The sequence below is a fragment of the Panthera onca genome, chromosome C1 (genome assembly GCF_046562875.1).
Source record: "Panthera onca isolate mPanOnc1 chromosome C1, mPanOnc1 haplotype 2, whole genome shotgun sequence".
In the NCBI taxonomy this organism is placed as follows: domain Eukaryota; kingdom Metazoa; phylum Chordata; class Mammalia; order Carnivora; family Felidae; genus Panthera; species Panthera onca.
This window is the reverse complement of record NC_138346.1, coordinates 151,190,984-151,209,070: the sequence shown is the minus strand read 5'-3', so window position 1 is coordinate 151,209,070 and position 18,087 is coordinate 151,190,984. Positions and strand designations below refer to the sequence as shown.

Sequence of the window (18,087 nt, the reverse complement as noted above, 5' to 3'; positions counted from 1 at the left end):
GCTTAGCAGCAAGACCAAGTTTGTTTCCTTTGCCTTCAAATACTTCATGTCAGCTCATAAATGTACAAATCAGTCAAATATCTAAACTAACAGCATTTCATCAGTCTTACTTTGCCCTTAATAATTCATCCCTCTTATGTTTACTCTAATACTTCTGCAGCATAAATATGCATGATATGAGGCTGTGTATGTTCAAGCACTTTCATGGATAGACTAACAGCGGGGGACTTTTGACCTTGGTCTGAAGAGGGAAAAGTTACTGCAATAACTAATGACAGAAATGACAGTCTCACACTTTAAATTAAAGAGGAAAGGGGAGAAAAACATTCCCAAGGGAGAATTCCTTAACAGCAATTTAGATTTCAGCCTAAGAGGTGCTTTTTGTAAATTTCATTTGAAAACAGTTGCTTTTCCTGCACCAGATTTAACAAGGATAATACCCATCCTCTTGCCAAAATCTCACAGAGATGTTGTGAGAAATAATAAAAGAATGTCTGTGGAGCCTCTGAGCTACTTGGAATAAAGATGCTAATAAATACAAAGGCTTCTTATTAATTATAGTAAATATCCTTGCAGGGGAGAAGAAAAGCCACAATAAAAGTGAGATTTGGGCGAAATCTACTAACTCCTAATCCAATTATTTTTGATGTTTTGGTTATTTTTTTTCTGACTCCCTTAAATTTGTAAGGAGTGTATATTAAATATTTAACAGCTTATTTTCTCCTTGTTCAGAGGTTTTTGGTCCTCCCCATCCTGATATCTTGGCAAATAATCCCAGGTATTAACAAGGACCAATTTAGGATCTTGGATGGCTGGCAATTCAGCTTCTCCACTGCAATCAAAAAACCATAAAAACATAGACTTGTTGCCTTTGTTGTGCATCACATGTTTTCAATCTCAAAGGGATTTTTCCAGATGTTTCAGCCAGTCTTGTTGGTATGTTTGAAAACTCTGGTCTGTTTTCTGAGTCCATTTCCCCTAAAATACACAAACTCAAATGCTCAGGCCGAATTGAACTCAATCATCCTTCTTTACCATCTTTCAATGAAGCATTCTGTTCTGTCATTAGGTGAAAGGAAGAACAATACCTTCAAGATCTCACTTGCAGATATAATATTATGAGAAACTTGACACAGATTTATGTACCAGCTTGTAATGGCACAATTAGGATCTTTATCTGTGCCGGGAAACGTAGGCCAAAAGGCATTTTTCATTTTCTGAACAAGTACCAACCAAACTTGGAAGGCTGTTGAAGCTAAATGAGAAAGACATGGGGTGCTTTGGTAAGTTTTACTCAGTGATGCTATTCCTGGGCCCAGAGAATGACAGACTCAGAAAATGCCATTTGTCCTAGCAGGGATTCGAAAACTATGCTGCAGGTATTACTTATGTTGGTAGGGTCACAATTAACATACCAGATGTGCAAAGAAAAAGGAACTTCATTATTTTCTACAAGTGATAGAATCTTTCTTATAAGCTCTCCCCCTGCTGGGTAGCTGCTGATGGGGGTGAAGGGTGGGTAGAAATAGGCTTTGACTTTAAATCTGCCTATTAATGACATTTCAGCTCCTCCTGGTTACATAGTTTTTTGGGGATAATTTTCCAGTAGATTCAAAGCTCGATCCCTAATGAAACTGCTTCTTCCTTTCCCCTCTTTCATCAGATGGTGCTTTGGATATAGAGGATGAGTTGCAGCCGTCATGATCGGGGGATGCAGAGTTCTCGGTTTCATGGCAGATGTCCATGATAGGCTGACAGACTTAGCCTTTGAGTGTGCCCTGGCTGGACATCCGATTGTGCTCACCTTTGAAATGAACAGCTGTAAATCAGCAAAATTCTTGGACAACTAGGCCATCTCCCTTGATGACTGTTTCCAAAATTGGATCTCACTAGCCCAACTGGAGGTCTGTGACCTACCTGTGGTAACCACCCAGATCCAGATCAGTTAGTCAGAACAGGTTTTAAATTTGTTTCCTTAGCCCCACCTTTTCTCCTTCTACATCCCATAGGACAGAAAGCACAATCCCTTCCTCCATAACCAGAATATCTCTTTCATCATTGACTTAGCTCAGGCTGCTGTAACAAATTACCATAGCCTGGGTGGCTAAGATAACAAATATTTATTTTACATAGTTGGGAAGTCTGGGAAGCCCAAGATCAAGGTGGTGGTTGATCTGGTCACTGGTGAGAGCCATTTCCTTGGTTTGCAGATAGCCATCTTCTCATGGTGTCTTCATGTGGCAGACAGAGAGAGAGAGAGAGAGAGAGAGAGAGAGAATGGAAGCAAGCTCTCTCATGTTTCTTCTTAAAAGGGCACTAATTCCATCATTAAGGCTCCACCCTTATGACCTAACTACCTCTCAAAGGCCCCTTCTCCAAATACCAGCACATTGGAGATTTGGGTTTCAATATAGGAATGGGGTGGGGGTGGGGTGTACACATTCCATTCTTAGCAATCACAGTTTTGATTTCTTTATTCCGGGTGGTACATTCCCTAACTGATACTTTCCCAGGGATCATACCATTCGTGCTCAGTCTTGGAGGTAGAAGACTTCAAGGGAAGAAGATTTAAAGGGCAATAAAATATGTAGCTTAATATTTTTACAATATTATCCCTACTACAGAGCACCAAAATTAAAAGACTTTTTTTAATGGTGCAAAGTTAAGAAATTAGCAGTGTCTGCATGTATGAAAAGGCACGCATGTGTCTGTGTGTGCATGCACATGTGTGTGCGTGTGAATGGTTCTCTGTGTCTGTGTGTGTATGTAGACACATGAGGTAGGGGTCTGTAAAGACTCATAGGGAATGCAGTAATCGCAACCTATGAGGGCAAGACCCTGTTGAATTATTCCAACCTTCACCATGTCAGAACTTACAGAGTATTTCATCACCTGCCATAGGTAATGATGCTTTGAAAATAGACATGAGCTGTCAGCCCAAAACACACTCCCCTCTAGGAACCTGAATATTTCCTCCAGGAGGTATCAGGAAAATGTCAAATCATTGGAGACTGCCTTTCCAACCCCAGCTGGCCTTGACCTGGGATAAAATGCATGTTTCCTGAAAACACCTCATAATTTAGACTCTATGACAGAGGTCCCTTCTGGATTTTCCACACAATATTTATTCTGCTCTCTCAGACTTCCTCATGGAGAATAGACATAGTGCCTCTACTCCATTCTATGGATTAGGCTGATGTTTAGACAATCTTTTGTTTTCCCTCTGGAATAAAGTAAGTGTATGTTTCTCTCCCAAATAATATCCCAGAAGTTATTTTTAAATAGACTCAACCTTATGATGAAATAAGGTAAGTAAAGAGGAAGTCAAGTAAATGAAATTTTTTAGGGAAAATTCCATCTGGTAAATAATTATTTGCCATAAACTCTGGAGGAGTAAGTTGACCTAACATGGCAATCATCACACCTCACTTACAACCAATCTCTTTTTACAGCTGAGAGTGCCGTGTGTTGGCAGCTTTCAGTTATGCACATATTATTTATGAGTTTTAGCCACATAAAATTTGCAAGTAAGCTGCTTTCCTCATAACCTCTCTATTGCTGATAATTGAGAGATGAGTGTAATTGAATTAAACTTTATTGATTCATGCATTGATCTTTTTTTTTTTTGTCAAGGATATATATAATTTATTCTATAAATTAATTTATTCTTTGCTTGAAAAATCTTCAGATTGAAGTTACTCTTCTAAGTAGTGTTGTACAAAGAGCTGTGAGTTGGGAAGTTAGAACTAGTTTTAAAGCCTGGCTCACTGTGAGCTTTCTATATGTGATCATCTATATAATGGAAATAATAATACAGAGAAATTAGGAGGGCTAAGTGAAATTAAGCTCTAGTAACTAACAGACCATTCTTGTCACATTTAGAATGCTCTTTCTCTCTCTCCCTCTCTTTCTGCCCCTCCCCTGCTTGCATGCTCTCTTAAAAAAAAAATTTAAAAATGTATATATGCACCTTTATCTTGTAAAGATATATCATTTGTACTAACATAGATAAAAAGGAAACATATTTGTTTGCTTATTTGGGGTCTTCTTGACATAATTTATAGAAACCTAGTTCAAATTAGCTTAAACAGAAAAAAAAGATAATTGTTCAGATTTTTGGATATGGTTGGAGTCAGGCCCCCGAACATTGTCATCAGTGATCCTTCTCTTTATCTCCCTCCCTTCATCCATCCAACCATCTCCTGGTTCTAATTTCTCTTTGTGCATGGTAAGTTCTTTGCACCTGGTGGCAAAAATAGTCCCCAGTAAATTAACTCAAAGCTTCTGTCATCTTTACAGTTTATTGCAAAGAGAAGGGCTTCTTCCCTAACAAATTCAGCAAAATTCCTGAGGATGACTCTGATTCGCTATGTCTGGGTCATGTGCCCACTTATGGAACAATCACAAGAGCAGAGGAGAATAACCTGATTGGCCCAGGTTGAGTCACATGCCTGCCCCCATGGCAGAGGAGGCAACAGCTTGTGACCAACATCTTCACCAGGTTGGAAGGGACAATTGGTGAGAGAAAAAGATGGTGAACAGACAACATAATGATCTATTATAACATGAAATAACAAGCATGAAGCATTTTGGAGGTAGGCCAGGGGAATGTATGAGGCCTTAATGCTGGTTCACCTTGCAAGAGTGTCACCTCTGCTAAAGAACGAGTGAGAATTATCCCTAGAACCTACATATACTTACAATCTTATTCCAGCTCAAAGGAAACGAACCCCTCAAAATTTAAACCCAAACCACAAGCTCATGCCGAAATAGATTTTTAACTCTTTAGAAAAATGACATAAAAAATTCAGAGAAATCTTACCTGGAAGAAATCTTTATGAAACACATTTGGGCATCTAAAGGAGCTAAGAGGCAAGTTAAGTCCTCTGGTACACAAACCCAATGCATGAATACTTCAACCATGGGAATTTCTTCACTGGTCACTTAAAGATCCAGATAGAAAATACTAAGCCTTGATGGGAATTCTGCATTTTAAGGGAATTGTGAGGAAGTTAAGACAGTTCAAACTGGAAAATAGAGATTTACAGAATATAAATGCAGTGAGAGATTAAGAAAATATGGATCATTTAATGAATGAAAAAGAAAAAAAAGTGATCTCTTCATTTTCCTTTTGATTCCCCCAGAGCCCATGTAACAGATTAATTGTAAAAAGATGCTTTAAGCAACCATCAAACAACATGAAGCTGCTGTGTGACAGGAATTGTGCTAGGGGCTGAGGCATTGTGTTGCCCTCAAGGGAGTCACTGTTTTGTGGGGAAGAAAGCCCCTTCAGCCGATATTTTAAATAGAGGTTTTTTAAAAGGTGCTGCTCAACCACATAGTGTGAATTTAAGAGGTCGCACCTGCAACTTTCCTAGTAATTAGGTTCCTCCCTAATGCCTGAAAACCACCATTACAGGTCAATTCATCTGGGTTAGAGATTTACATTTTTTTTTTAATTTTTTTTAACGTTTATTTATTTTTTGAGGCAGAGAGAGACAGAGCATGAACAGGGGAGGGTCAGAGAGAGGGAGACACAGAAACTGAAACAGGCTCCAGGCTCTGAGCTGTCAGCACAGAGCCCGACGCGGGGCTTGAACTCACGGACCGCGAGATCATGACCTGAGTCGAAGTCGGCCGCTTAACCGATTGAGCCACCCAGGTGCCCCAGAGAGATTTACATTTTAAATATCCCTGGTAAGAATATCACTTTAATCAGGGTTGTCAGTTGTTCATATTTCATGTGATTTAATCAATCAAATCATTCCCTGCTAATAAGCACCTCAAATCAGTAAACTTGGGAAATTGATTTTGGGGTTTTGTGTGTGTGTGTGTGGTGGGGGGAGGGGGTGGGTCTTGAAGAGCAAAGGTAATGGAAGAAGGAAATACTGGACATGCAGGATTAGAAAACCCTCAAAATCTGACTTCCTGTAAAAGACCAATTTAGACTCAAGCTGGCCCAAGATACCTGTGTTTACTCCTTCAATACACTGATGCACTATATCAGGGCATTTAGGAATTCTTACTGCTGTACATTGCACAATTGAATAATTATGTCTTATTTGGCTGGTTCTAGGCTCATCAGGAAGAAATGAAATTAATTTCCCCCAGCACACCTCCTGTCTCCCCCACTAGGGTGCCAGGTTTTTGGGTCCTCAAGGTTTGGGGGGAATTTGTCAGGTAGAGATGGACCTCAGCAGACAATCACTAACAGACCTATGCGTACCAACTGAGACCATTACACTGAATTTGTCTGAAGAACTTAACCCTCCATACCAGATAGGGCTTGGTTCTCCAGGCCCTGAAAATTAGATGGGATTTGCAGGTTTTAAGAGAATGTGGGGACCTCAAACCACATCTGAGTAGACTTCACAGGTTGAGTTAGGCACACCACAGGGAGGCACCCTGGATTGAGAGCCAGGACCTTCTTGCATCTTCCGGATCTGTGTAAACAGTAGGATTCCAATGCATCAGAAGGAAGAAGAAGGAAGGAAGGAAGGAAGGGAGGGAGGGAGGAAGGGAGGGAGGGAGGGAGGAAGGGAGGGAGGAAGGAAGGAAGGGAGGGAGGGAGGGAGGGAGGAAGGAAGGGAGGAAGGAAAACCATGCACAGTAATTGATAGAAGACATCTCATCAATCCTCATGGATGGTGATTAACCAGATGTAATCTGATTTTGATAAAGAAATGAAGCAGTATTTGTACACAGGATGGCATGGAATAATGCAATTCTAATTACAGAACCACCTAGAAGTTATTTCAGTAGGGGAGATACAAGATCAAAAGGAAAGATGTTGAAAGGAAAGCACGACATGAATAGTAGTTGACTCTCTGATGTCTGTTATAAAACCTTATCTATCAGTAATTGGATTAGGAATAGGCATCTGACTTCATATGGCCAATGAAAATGAGGGAAGGCCTGATGAAAATTCTGGGGAAAGGACTCCTCATTCCTAATAAAGAGACACTAAAAAATGTCCTCTGGACATTGTATATTCAGATAAGTCTGCTAGAACTGCTGCATCCATATTGCCACCAGTCCAAGGACAGTCAGCACATGGAAGAGTCATGGCTAAGAGAATGACCGAGAAATGGAGCTGGAACCCTGACAGGCCACATAAAGGGCCACATACAGGGCCACATACAGGCCACATACAGAACCTCTCATAGATGAGATGCTGCTTCAGCTTTCTGTCATTTGCTGCCGAGAACATTTGATGTACATGGTATGACTGTTTTGATGGGATCGTTTTGCACTTAGCACAGCTAGTTCATTAGGCTTCACCCAGGTCGGTGTCTTACTGCATGGTGTGATAGTCCCTCTTTTCCCTACTCCAACTGTTCTCTACCCTATAGCAAAGTGCCATCACTCTAAAAGAATCCAGTCAGACTCTATCTCTGCTTAACCACATCTACAGCTTTTTCATTTTGTAGAGGGAAAACTGTCAGTCTCCCCTCACTCCATCCCATGCACTCAGCACACCATTCCAGCCATTCCTATTTTCCCCAACACATTACCCCTCTTTATGTCTTTGGACCATTTATATGAATGTCATGCTGCCTAAAATGCCCTTCCTCATCTTTTCTGTCTATAAATGATCTTTCCATCCATACCTAACTCTGTGAATCCTTTCCCTGACTTCTGTTTCCCCTGTGTTTTGTAGCAACTGTGTCTTATCTACTAGGACCTTTTCATATATTTGTTCAAATATAGCAATGCTCCCTAATTGCCTGTATGCCCCTTGAGATCATCTCTGCCACCTCAGCACCAAGTTCAGTTCTAGACCTGTAATAGGCCTTCAATTAGTGGGATGAATAAGTGAATGAATGAACAAATAAGTTCAACTCCCCAGGATTTAGAAAAGTTAAGAACAAATTCTATACTATCTGGAGTCCTTCTGCTGAGTAAACAACTACTTCCCACATCTCTTGAGGGTATCACAGCTAACCAGTGCTCTAATACTCACAGCCCATACGGTGACTTATTTCACCACCTTAAGCTATATTCCTGATTGCTGCTTAGCCAAAAGCCTGGATCACTCTGGTGGGCATGACATTTTTATACTGTGTTTTAAATGTGAATATGAAAACTGACTTCCAGCCACAACAGGGTTATTTGTGATGGTTGCTTAACACACGTATGACATTGTGCTAAGAAATCTAAATTAGAAGCATTTTAGGTAGTGACACAGGGACCAAAACAAATATCTGGTATATTTTTAATGAACTAGCTCCTAAATGTATTTATTTATCGATCAGACACGAAGCATGTATGTGTTTGTGTTATTTAACACACACATATATATGTAAGATATATATGTATAGGTGTGTAAAATGGTATAATTAATAACTTCTATGTGTGTATTTGTCAATATGAATACATGTTGAGAGAATAAATGTACACGGAAAGAGGAAATAGGCGAGAACACAGAATAAGGTACCTAGGCCTTCTTTTGATGCAATTTTTCTCAACGGCTCTGCCTCAGTTACTTGCCATTAGGACACAAACCATGGCATTTGGGGTTTTGACAAAGCTGCCCTGGTCTCTGGCAGTTTGGAAAGTTGGCTGCAAATGCAGGTTTTCTAAGTGGCTACTTGTGATGCCATGCTGGTGGCATCAGTGCCTGGGAAATACCAATTGCTAAATGCTTCCCCTATTTTATTTTCTAAATTTCATAGCCTGATAGCAGTCAGGCTGCAGGCATTGTATTCTGAAAGGATTACTGCACTTCCTGGGAAGTTAAAGTCACTCAGCTTTGGCCCCTATGGCTTGGGACACCAACTGAGACATGCTGCAATCACACAGCTGCAATAGACTGTCTCTCGTGGCTTATTGCTTAATGATATTCCCAACATCAGATCTCCCTTCTATTATGTAGACTCTTTGCCACCAACTCCCTTTTGCTTTTTTTAAGCCTTTTTCCATTTTTGTATTTACCTTATTTATCTTACCTTCACACTTCCCTGACCTGATTACCCTTAGACATAATCAGCTCCTGTTTTCCTTTATGTATCAGTGGCTGCCGCTTGATATTATGGAGTTATTTTAATATCGTAACGGAAAATGATAAAGGCCAATCAATTACTTTGTATTATCTATCGTGTTCCATAGGGATTGATTTTCCTCTATGTAATCATGTTTGCAGCCATAAAAACAAAGATTAAAAAGGGGTTTCTTTCTATTTTTCATGTTCAAAGGAGTCGTCTTAGTGTCCCTGCTTCATAATGTTGCAGTGAAGAGAACCAAATCTCATCTAGAGGAGTGGAGCCCCTAGGAGGTGGCCAGAGCCACGGGCAGGACTCAGCGCTGGCCCTTGGACTTTGGCTCATACCTTGAGTATTTATTTTCCCTGGTGCTCTTTAGAAAAATCTGGCATCACATTTATTATCTAATAAACGGCAATTCTGTGTCGGCTGCATGTTTTTTGCATATCATAGGAGGTTTGTGCATTGTCATTTTGCCTTCTCCTCGCCACATAAACTGCTTAAAATCTCCCACGTCAAATAACCTAGAAATGTACAGATAATGAATCTTCCCCAGTACCGCTGGGCCATTCACTCACTTAAATTTCAGTTGCCCACTGAGGCTCCCAGTCCTTGAGAATAAATATACATTAGATGCAAGCAGGGCGCACGCAAACGCCAGGAGACAATACAAAGCGGACGAGGCAGCTTGCAGGAGAGACCTGCAGAAGACTCCCTATCTCTCCAGCAGGGAGATTCTCTGAGCCAGGAATGGGCTTCAGAGAGATGGCCGACAGAGACTGAGTCCTCCAATCACTAGCCTTGCACGCCCGGAGACTGGGGGGCTGGGGGGCAGCTCCAACCGGCAGCCGCAGACACTATGAGAACACCCCTCCACAGCCCAGCTCCGCCACCAGAGCTGCCCTCCCTGTGATTCCCCGGACCAAATGGGTCGTTTGTCTTTTGTTTGGTGTAAACATCCATACGGAAACCCTGTCTGTAGGAAAGCTTTGAGACTCCACGGTTTTGTCTGACTTCACTTTTATTGCTCCAATGTTCTGGACTCTCTTTGCCCTCCTCTTGCACCTAGATTGACTCTTTTCCCTGAAATAAGCAAATAGCACGTATTAAAAATCATTCCAGATTGGGGTTGGGGGGAAGGTTATGGGGCGAGGATCAGGGTTTGTGACGCTAACATTCCCCTGCAGCATCCACACGCATCCTGATGCCCGTGCAATCTCGGAGAAGGTTGGTGTCTCTGGGGCAGCAACGAGAGGCTCCCTGGGGACTGGGTTCAGCTGGGCTTCTCCTCTCCAGAGGCCTATGAGATTCCTCTCCCCGGGGCCCTGGGTTCGGGAAATCATTGCTTCTGACAGTTGCCACAGCTCAGACTGTGTGCCCTTTAGGATACGGTGTGGGTGTTATTTTGCTCCTGCTGTTGTGAAAACATGTGCATAACAGAAGGGAGACAACGTGCTATGTACCTGTGTGTTTTGGAAGGTGGCTCACATAACTGTGTTCCGTTCAGCCCCTTCCTGAAGTGTCTGAGTTATGCTTAGCCCTTCCCAATCCTTGACCCTGTGTCCTCTGTTGCAGCTGCCTCATCCACAGAGTCCCTCAGGGGCAGCAGTTGCCTTATGAGCAAACAAGCCTGAGGAAGGGAGGAAGGCCCACTGCAAAGCCCGCCCTCCTCACAACAAAGCCCCAAGCTCCTGTTGGTTCATTTGGTTAAAACAAAGTCTCCACCTGCCTCCTGCAGCACCCTCCCTTTGAGAGTTCATGCTCAGAGCCACCGAGTCATTTTTATTATAGAACAAACAGTGGCTTAAATAGGTTGTCTCCGAACGGTCATTACCTCCCGCTCCACCTCCACCTGCCCCAAGCCTCCTGGGGTGGGGGCCAGCCTCACAGCTGCTGCCAGGCCTGCCCACTGCCCGCCCGCCCTCCGACATAAGCCCGAGTTCCAGCACTGAGAGACTTGCTGCAGTGGGAGTCGTCGAATGATCTGGAACTTTTAAGAAAGCATTCCAAATGTGTTGTGGCACACTTAGCACTGGGAGGGCAGGGCAGCCATGGGAACGGGGTCAGCTTTCTTCCTCGGGGAAATTACTCAAATCGGCTTTTAAATTTATAGTCTGTGTTGTGATAATAAATAAAAATATACCTCCCAAAGTCAGAGTTTCTTTCGCCGAAGAGGTCCTCTGGGGTTGGTCCCTCCACTGCTACTCTCTGTTTTGACAGAAAACCGAAGAGTAGTTTTCTAGGAAATGCTCAGGAACTGGTGCCTCGGCTCTCCCTCGGCTTGCCTCCCTGGGCCACTCGCCTGCCATCAGCTTGCTTCCTCCGCAGGAGCCGTTTCCATCGCTGACACCCTGCCCCCCTCCCCAGCCCAGGTCCACGGTGGTTCCTCCTTCTCCAGTTTTCTCCAGCCGGAGCAGAGAGGCCCTCCCGAAGCAAAGGCAGTTTCGCTCTGTCGGTAACAGCACACTGATGTCTAATAACAAAGCGTTGCTCGGTGCTTCTCAGCCTATTACCCAAGTTGTCCCCGGCCTCCTCCCCAAGGCACCCCACTCCAGCCCACACCTGTTTGCCGCACAGCCCGGAAAGGTGACAGGCAAAATGAAGTTTAAACACTTAAAATCTAGGGTTCCAGGTTTGGGTACAGTTACGTAATCTACGGTCATCCTATTGTAGAATCAGGGTTCGGGGTGAGATTTTGGAGTTGCACTGATAGGTGGGGGATTCTTCCTGTTTTCTGAAAATAATTGTGATGCATTGAAGAGGAGATGTTGTTTCTTCCTAACGCATCTCATGAATTGTGTCCAAATATAAGGACAACAGACTAGTTTTTGAAATACCGACATCTGTCTTAATTTACTGGCTTCTGCATTATGATTCTAATTGCACTTGATATAACCTATTGTTGGATTCCCTCAGGGTCTTGGAAAAACTAGTGAAAACAATGTGGAATGGATTCCTTGTGTGAAATCCACAGACTTTCCCCCCTCCCTTTTTTCCTTTGCCTTATATTAAATTAGAATTTATAACACTCCATAGCCCATATGAAAAGCATTTCAAGTAATATGGATGAAATTATCTTCTGAAACTAATTTCTCACATAAAAATTGAACTGGCTGACCATTCTTGTAAGCAGCTGACAAGTAAAGGATCGTCAGCGAGTCAACTCCAGTTTGGGAATATTCGTCACATTAAGTATATTATTTGGGCAAATAATCCAAGTCATTGATAAAAAGCATTTTAAATGTATGTGTATCTGAAATCTCCTTTTGCACCGATCTTAAATTTCAGGGCACGGCATTATACGATATTCCTGGGGGTATCTGCCACTCTTTAGTGTTGTAATAAAAATAAAACTTGAAGTCCATCTCTGTAGATTTAAAAGACAAATGCAGGTCTCTTGCTCATAACATATTTATTATTGGGGAAAATGATTTGTCCATTATCTCCCTTAATAACAGTTAAGATTTTCTGTGCTTAAAATGGGCTTGGTGCTGTATTAAGGAATTTTAGGCATTATCTCTTTGATCCTCACATTGGCCTTTTCAGGTAGCCTTGTTACCCTCATTTTACAGGTAAGGAAACCGAAGAGGTTAAGAATCACACCCGAGGGGAAGTGGCAGCCGCGAATTGAACTGCATATCACAGAAGCATTATTAAAACAGGAAGACCCAAAAAGGATTTTTGTTGTTGATGACTGTTTTTAACGGAGGCAGAATTTAGCGACCGTAGAATAGCTCACGTTTGAACAGTTAGAGAAGGTCCCAGAGGAAAGAGTCGGGTCTGCAAGGAAAGTAAACTTTTATGACTGTGTTGTTTCAGAAGACTTGGCAGAACTAGTCACTCACAGCTCGCCTGTATCGCTCTGTTACTTAATCAGTATTACACAGCGCCACTTAATCCTTTTTATGGCTTAGCTTGTCTTGTAATGTTGTTGTACTGCTGATAAACCCATTCGCAGAAATAATGTACCTGTAAAAAAATCGACACCAGGCTCAGTTTTTAAAGTAAGGACGCTTTATTTGTGAAAGTTTCCATTATATCACAGCATTCATTACCACACAGACACTAACAACAGGATTACCTGGTAAAGACTCAAGACAGATGAAACCATTTTTAAAACAAGTATTTATTGCACAGCCCTGTGAGATTCTCATTACAGGGCATGAGTCCTCTTGGACCATGGGTTAAAAGCATCCAGATTAAGCTTTTATCGTGACATACATCAAGTTCTTCAACAGTTAAAAGCAGAGTATAATTTTTTTTTTTAAGTGGAAAAGCATCTCAGTCCTGAAAACTTGCACAGATTTCCTTTTTTCGGCTAATAAAAGGCAAAATTTATTATAACCTCCTCCATAAAAGCTTTCTGCAGTCAAATATACAGAATAGCTAGCAGTTTTAATTTCACGAAAATACCCATGCTTAAATTGAAGGATTTTTAATGTACTGTAGTGACAGCATCATTCTGCTTCCTTTGAGAATCAATTAGCAACTAAACAACAATACAGACTCTGTAATGATACATGTCTGTGGTATTTCCCCAAATTACCTGGAGCAAGGTAAAAATGGCACGAAAGCTTTGGTCACCAGGGAAATCATGAAAGGATATACCACACCTTCATAAAGTTATTCAGGAAAAATCCGTAAAGAAAAAAACATTAGTGGCTGAGGCTATACAGCAGCTGTTTCAAATAATAAAATATCATTTGCATCTCTGCTGAGGGTTTTGATTTCATCGGCTGGTTGTGTCCCATGCATTTTTCCTGAACTCACTGCTCAGTTTTTGAGCTTAGCCAGTTACGATTAAACCATCAAGTAGGTACACTTGTTTGTTTCGGATATACGAGAGACAGTAAAGCTTCATTTCAAATAGAGATGCCCAAGAGGAAAAGATTAGAAAGTGCTGTGCAAAGCTGTGAAACACTGACTGGCAATTTAAATTGGAGTCAGACAATTCCGCGTGAATAGGAAAAAAAGAAAACCCTCACATACACAGTGTGTGCAGTGGAGGGGGTGAGGGACGGTGAAATAGGTTTTATTTTTAGAAGACTTTGCTAAGTTCTTTATAAGCATCTCAATCTTTGTTAAAAAGAAACAGCAGATATGCACATTTTCCTTAGGGGAGCATCTTTTTTTTTCATATAAAATTTTAGTAGTTGGCTGCCTAGAGTGAGGCTTTTTGTAACAGAATATACAAATTGTATTTTTTTATGGTTCCTTATTTATAGTGAAACAGCCGTTTTAATAAAATGATTCACTTAGATTATTTTACTGCTTTTCACTATGGATCTTCATATTTTTTCATTTGTTCTTGTCTTTCTCCTAGTTCAAATTAAGATGTTTGACTCTGCAATTAGTCCCAAATGCGTTTGATTTTTGAAGTGCTGTGTTCTTTCAAAAAACCTGTTAAAATATCCTCCTACAAGTATGAGTTTCAAAATCAATACAAGCCATTTGCTCATATAAGGCATCGCTGGACTGTGTTAAACGTTACTCAAAGCAAATATCTATTTATTGGGAGTGAGGGAAGGTGAAGAAAACAGTACACAGAAAAGAACAAACTGTCCTTGCCCCTTCCAAATTATAGGAGCAATATTGATACCTACCTAATGCCCTTTTTCACAGTGGCAAGGCGTTTTGCTTTTATTTGTTCTGTTGGAGGGATAGAGGTGGCTTTTGTTTTGTATTTGATACAACATAACCTAAAGTTTATTCTGTGAAAGCCTTTTTCATGTGGTATGTGTCAGCCTTTATCTTCAATCATGAAGGAGATACATTGTATTCAACAATGTAACTAATGTTAAGGAAAATTCTTAGGATTAAATATCTAGACTCCAGTAAATCCAGTTTAAAGCAACAGAGTTTACACTTGTGGAGATGAGGATGATAAAATGTATCACATCATATGAACGCTGTTTTCATGCCGTTAACAATTTAGAAGCATTGTGAGAGTCGACTAAATATTTATGGTTCTAGAAAAAATTTCTATTGTATCAATATAAATTATTTCTCACGTTATTTCAAATGCAAGATCAAAATCAACGTTGACCACAACTGATGTTATTAATGTAAAACCTACTAAAATTTTTTTGAAACTAGGGAACTTAGTTAAAGAGCACATTGTCTTTGTTCTGAATGTATCTTATTGCTGAACGTTCCATGTATTGCTTTGACAACATTCAGGGCACCTAAAGGATTGTACATAAAGCAAGAGATTCCAATGAGAAAATATATGCAAAAGTAAATGTTGCTTTTATTATTAATACATATTCTCACAGAGCATGTAGCTTAAAATGTAAAAATACACATACACAAGCACACACACTCACAGCCTCTCCTCTACCTAATTTGCTGAGTTAATGTTCCTTCTCAGAAAATATATACTTTGAATAAGATGGATTAAATATGTTGGTTGGATTTTAGAATGCAATAAAATAATTACATTAAAAATGACCGTATTTGAGGGGAAAATAGCTACGTTGGGCTAATTTATTATTATTACTCGTTGCATTTAAAGAAACTTGGACTAGAGATCAAAGTGCAGTTTGATTTGTTTGAAAATTGTAAATGACCCATTCCCAGATTTCCAGCCCCATAAAGTTAGAACGCAGCCTGAGTACTCTGCGCTCTAATCAAGAAGGAAGGGGCTTCAGCTTCAAATGTCAATGCCGTAAACATGTTAAATCTGGAAAATATTTTCGAAGCAAGCAACCATGTGTAAAATTTACCGAACTTGTCATGAAAGGGCTGCAGCTGCAAACCTGCAAACTTCCTACTTCCATGAAGACTCCAGATGTTGAGACGAGGAAGCGAGGTTTTCACGTTGGCTTCCCAGCTGTTGCAACTCGGACTTTGCCTGCTGCTATCGTCATAGTCAGCTTTTCACCAGGTAAAGGGACAGTGACCATTTAATGCCGGCAAAGAAAATCGTGGGCTTCCTTCAGCAAGTGCTCCATATCATTTACTCCGACACTGCCAGCCCAACATTCCACCATAGATTAAGGTTTGCGATCCATCCAGCTGCCCGGATAAACTAAGTTAGTTTAACAAAAGCTTCCAAAATGCAGAGGGAAAATCATCAGCTAATTATAAAATTGAGCATTTGTCATGTGCTCCTGGCAAAGAGGATTCCCATTAAGTTACACTCATGCATCATTCCACGAAAACTTTTTTAAAACCATGTTTGGTGCCTATAACTAAAAACATCTTGGGATAAATTTAAAACTTTGCTTTACTACAGAAATACAAAATCTGCCAGATATCATCATAAACAAAGACAATTTGATGAATTTTTAAAAATTACGAACACTTCTTTTAACACCACTACCATTATATGTAATATTTACAATATGCAATCTTCTTTTATAATGTAAAGTGTTTTTAAAATGAAATCTGCACTTAAATGCCAATATCCTCTCCTTCTGGCTTCTCACTTTATGACACTAACATAGGATCTCATTCACCAAGCCAATTGAAATTTTAATAAAAGAAAGCAGGAGTTTCTAATAAACTCCTGCAGTGAGCTGATAATACTAAACATCTTTAGCAGCATGGTGTTTTTTATTATTATTTTAGCTGTATATTAATATGCTAGTATTTGTAAACTCCCCAGTGCCACTAGATTTATGTCAGAAGCCTTCACTCCATTCTTCTATGGTGAAAAGTTTATCTGACAAAGAAAAATTCTTTTTCAGTGGTTTTCCATCCAACAACTACTTGACAGGAAAATATATGGCTGACAAATGTGTTGTGACTATGCGCTCGGCCCTGGAGGGAAGAGTGACTGATTTCACTTATGTGGTGCCGGTTCTGGACTAACCAGGAAAACTGGCATAATCCACAACTGAAAGGGAAGCAGTGTTGGGCTTTTGCTTTACCAAGATATACTGACCTCCATCTTTCACACTATACCTCCTAGATAAACGTATCTTCCATCGTATCCCCTCAATACCTCCACCCGCCCTCCTTCCCCGGCCCCCCACCCAACTTCCCAGGGAGACCACCATCACTCTTCTATCTTAGCAAAAGGAACTGTGGCTGTATAAAGAGTCCACTTAAAACATAATATACAAGGATCCATGTTTACAATGTAGTTTGGAGTGTGGAACTCAAATAAAACCATGGGGGATATTCTTTTATGGTGCTGGGTATGATGTGGAACTGTTACCATCAATAGGCAATGAACTTCAGCATACATTGTATGGAATAACAGTCGGCATTTAGACAGTGTTTATTGTGTGTCAGGAGCTGTTCTGGGCGCTTTACATATATGAGCCTATGTGATCCTTTCCACAGTCTGTAGGGTAGATACTGTTATTGTTTCCACCTTATAGACAGTAAAATGAGTGGAGGCATGAAGTCCAGCTGTTCTTCACTCTGCCTCTGTAAACTACCTTGAATTAAAATTGAAACTGTCTTAACAACTGAGTTTCACCGGGGCCGCTCCTATGGATTACACCTGTTCCACTGCTGCTTCTCCCATAGACTCTAAGGAAGCAGGGTATCTCTGGTCTTCTTAGTCTTAAATTTAGGGAGAGAAATGAATCCTCTCACCCTATATCCATGCTACACCTCCCAATATGATTAGGTAAAAACAGCAGAAAAACAATTATTGTTGGTGCCTTTAACACAAAGTGGAAAGGAAGACAGGAGCAGCCCCGCTGTGCTGGCCCTCATGGGCCTTTGTGAGTTAAAGTCCAGAAGATGCATGGCTTGATAAGCAGGGGATCCTTACAAAACATTTTATGTTTTATTATTTTTTTTTACTTTTTTTAAGTTTATTTATTTTGAGGGAGAGAGAGCACGCGAGCAGGGTAGAGGCAGAGAGAGAGAGGGAGAGAGAGAATCCCAAGCAGGCTGTGCACTGTCAGTGCCAAACCCAATGCAGGGGCTTGAACTCACAAACCCTGAGGCCATAACCCGAGCCAAAATCAAGACACGGACACTTAACCGGCTGAGCCCCCAGACGCTCCCCCCTTACACAAAATTTAGAAGGTACCCTTTCATTCAGGCTGTCAGAGCCCAGGGAGAAGGGTTGGTGAAAAGACCACCATTCTCAGTGAGCATCCTATACAGGGCTGTGCTGGTCCAACGTGGAAAAAACATATGG

The 18,087-nt window shown here is 40.9% G+C and overlaps 1 long non-coding RNA gene across 1 annotated transcript in view; it reads right to left on the bottom strand.

Moving 5' to 3' along the window:
• Window positions 1-11,306, bottom strand: part of LOC132672910 (uncharacterized) — a 40,619-nt gene extending 29,313 nt beyond the window's left edge. The window contains exon 1 of the long non-coding RNA XR_009607772.3: window positions 11,125-11,306. This is a non-coding gene — a long non-coding RNA (uncharacterized LOC132672910). The remainder of the gene's footprint in view (window positions 1-11,124) is intronic.
• Between the last annotated feature and the right edge of the window lie 6,781 nt (window positions 11,307-18,087).